Source organism: Crocodylus porosus, unplaced genomic scaffold (assembly GCF_001723895.1).
Source record: "Crocodylus porosus isolate Cpor-Errol unplaced genomic scaffold, CroPor_comp1, whole genome shotgun sequence".
NCBI classification, from domain to species: Eukaryota; Metazoa; Chordata; order Crocodylia; family Crocodylidae; genus Crocodylus; species Crocodylus porosus.
In genome coordinates this window covers 3,352,081-3,355,860 of record NW_017728939.1, presented here as the reverse complement: position 1 = coordinate 3,355,860, position 3,780 = coordinate 3,352,081, and positions in this window count along the sequence as shown.

The following is a 3,780-nucleotide window of genomic DNA, read 5'->3' as shown; positions in this document are numbered from 1 at the left end:
GCACCAGCAGGGCCAGGAGGTTGTGGGTCAGGAGTGAGGGGCACCAGCAGGGCTGGGGGGCTGTGGCTAGGGAGTGAGGGGCAGTGGCATGGGCAGGGCATGGGCATATTAATGCTGCTCAGTGCCACAGAGCAGGGGTGAAGGGGGGCAGCCACAGCTGGACCTGTGTCCTGGTGAGTGAAGGGGGCAGGAGAAACTCTGATTTTTCCATAGTAAAAAACCCAAAATCAAACTCCAAAATGTACAGGTATTTAGAATGTACTTTATTATAGTGATTGAGGCACTGGTAGGCTTCCAAATTGCTTTGAAATTGTAAATATATCAATAAAACCTATCAATAAAACACTGCATTCAACCAATACCTATATATATAGTGGTGTTTCATTTTAACCACAGAAAAATGTGGGTTTGGGGTTTTTAAATCAGAGAATTTTGATTTTTAAACAGAGAAAACCAGAATCCCTGATCATTACACATTTTCGTAATGGATGTGAATATGTATTGCAATCAAGTGGCATTTCACAGAGCTGTTTTGTGCATGGGTGAAACACAGTTACACACACACACACACACACACACACACACACACTTACCTGATAGAATAGAATGGGAGTTAAAGTAGTTATTTCTCTCTGTTTTCCAGTTTTTTCCCCACTGTGTTTCAAACCTCTTCTGATCTCTTGAGGAAATATTTACTTTCATGCTCCATCAGAGCAGCACTTCTGAGTTTTTCTGGCCAATCAGGGAAATATGCTCTCAGGCAATGTTTTCAAACAGGGATTTTGAACCAGAGAGATAAGTCTTCTCAGGCGCTCTTCACATTAATTGTTACATGCTTATCATATGCTGTGTATGACCTGAAGTTTCTGAATATATAAACAGATGGATGCAAATTCCTCTGGGCCCTCAGGAGCTGAAGGATGGGTCGCACACCTCTGGGAAGACATGGTCTCTCTGGATTTACAATCTGACCGTGGGCGGGTATATGGATTCTGCCACCTGAAGCAATTCTCCCCAGGAGGAAAAAAATAGTTGCTCGAGTGGCTGAAGACAAATTCAGAATAACACGTGAAGCTTCACTGACTTCTACCCACTCATATCAGCATGCCCCTGAACCAATGGGTGGATTTCAGTGCTGTATCACAACATACAGCTGGGTAAAAGCTAAAACCTCAAATCCGAAGACCCTTTTCTAAAGGGTTTCAATTTCTAACCTCCCTCCCCCACATCCAAATGAGAGAAATTTGGCCTAGCGGTTGGATCTAGAACCAGAAGGGGTCTATTTCGCATTTCCAATTAGGCTTTCAATGGTGGCCATTTCAAGCGATGTCATGCAACTGCTACCTGTCCAGGCCTATATCTTGCCAGAACTTTTCACATGACTGCACCATTTAAACCGAAGACTCAACCTGAGACCTTCACACCAAGCCCCTGCCTAACCCTGCTACCGATCCCAATAAGACCTGCCCCTGCTTTGAAACTGTTGGCTTTACACATTTGTCACCTTTCCAGCTCACCGAGGATCCAAAATCCGCTCCCTACAGGAGTTGCTATTGAACATTCAGTCACTTCATAGCTGGAGCCTTATCTGCTGCTAGCCCTGTGGACAAGGATAGGCCGACACAGCAGGGTGTAGTTTTCATCATCCAAAGGCTGGGAAAGCTTGATAAGAGCAGAGCTATAGACTGAGATGCAGCCATTGGAGCAGGAGGGTGAGGGGTGCTGGACCGGAGAGCCCTCCCAATTTTGATAGTGTCATTCTCTAGAGAGCTTCTTCGCAAGAAAGAGTCTTCTTTTGTATGTCTTCCAGCTTCTTATAAAACCAACTGCTATAGCTCAGATATAAAGCCAACTGATGCTCCGATAGTATCCAGCAACAGCAGTGATAAGTGTGTACATGCAGTGTAGCGGGGGCTCCAAGCCCTGCTGCGGGAAGGAAGGGCGGTATTGCAGAAAGTGAAGCTGCGGGGTTTTGAGCAGTGAATGAGGAGACTGAAAACCCTGTTGCTAATTTGGATAATTGACAGCACTTGTTTTTCTAGGGCCTTAGGGGGGGTATATAAGCCTGAGCCTGGGACTGGAGGCTCAGTCTAACTCAGATCCCTATGTGTGCAGGCGTTACAGCAGGGGTGGGCAATTATTTCAGGCAGAGGGCCGCTTACTGCGTTTTGGCAAGCCATCGAGGGCCACATGACAGGCAGCCAGGGGCAGATCAATACTAATTTTCTGAATTTTTTAGGGGCCCCATGGGCTGGATAGAATGGCCTGGGGGGCTGCATCTGGCCTGCGGGCTGCATTTTGCCCACTTCTGCTCTACAGGGAGAGAAGTTTCATGTTTTGTTTGTTTGGTCCTTCATGTTAGCCCTGGGGGGCTAGGGTAGCTTGAAGGGGAGGGGGCCATGAGCGGGGTGCTTAGGAGCCACTCCATTTTATGAGGGGCTATTGCCCAGCTAGAACCCTGCACAGGTCTGGGAGTGGTGAGGGGCTGAAGTCTGGAAAGGGCTAGAGCCCAGACAAGGCCAGCAGATGGGCTGAGGCTGAGAAGGCTAGAGCCTGGACAGGTGGGGTGCCACCCCCTTCGCCCCTACTCCTGGACCTATCTGTGACCTGGCTAGCTGGCCTATACTCTGTAGGCTGCTTGCATGGGGTTGTACCCCTGTGGGTAGGAAGGGGAGATGGCTTGGTGCCAGAACTGCCCCCTGGGAAGTTTGAGGTCATGGGTTGGAAGGTTTGTCCACAGAGAACAGGAGGGTGAGGGATGGGACACTGCATCCCGGGATGCTGGAGGACTGCAATTTGGGCAGCTCCTCTGTGGGGAATGGCCACACATGAATGTGACATGAGCTGGGTAACGTGGATCGGAGATAAACCTGACCTGGAGTGGCAAAACTTTAAGCTGCTTAAAGTGTCCTTAAAGCTAGTTTCCGGTGTTAATGTGTGGACGTTCCAGGAGGTGCCTAAAATTAATGTGTACCAAGGTCCTTAGAATAACAGGAAAGGATTAATTCTTTAAAGTTCCCAAAATTAATGCTTGCCTACAAGATCCATACTGGAATGTAACAAAGCAGAGAACTAGCTAGGAGGACTGGGAGTTGCCTAAAACGATTAAATGGTTCGTATTGATTAATATATACACCCTTTAATTTCTTTATTATCTGTTCAAAACTATTCCAATCAGGTTGTACCTTCCCAGCTGACTTGGAAGCTGACAAGATACTCATGGACTGTTAAAAAAAAATTTTTTAAAAATGGTAATATACTAAAATATGAGAAAACGAAACAGTAAGGTGTTGCTTAACTGTGATTGGATCATTCAGGGAATGATGCAAGTATAAAGAAATATGTTTTCAGGAGAGCTCTGGCTGTGTGTCCATCAGTTGCCTCGACAAAGTTTGGTTAATACTCATAGCCAAACTCAGCAGCGGGGCTGGAAGAAGTGTCCCTGGACATTGGAACGGTACAGTAAAGAATGGAATGAGAAAGATAATGTTTCAGCATCATCTGCAACACCTTCCTGTTCACACTCTTTTACTAGTTATTCCTTTTAGGCAAAGAATGGGTGCCCAACTGCTATAAAGAAGAAGGTGAATGAACAGACAGATGGACAAATAGAAACGGACTCCTTAGTCATGGCATCTAGGTGACATGCAAGCGCTACGCACAAGCAGCTCGTTTACAGATTCATTGATGAATAAACTGCCCCTACCATTATCCACTCTATCCTGATGCTGCTCCAAGGCTACCAAGCTACGCTGCCAGCTTGAGCGATGAGCTTCAAGG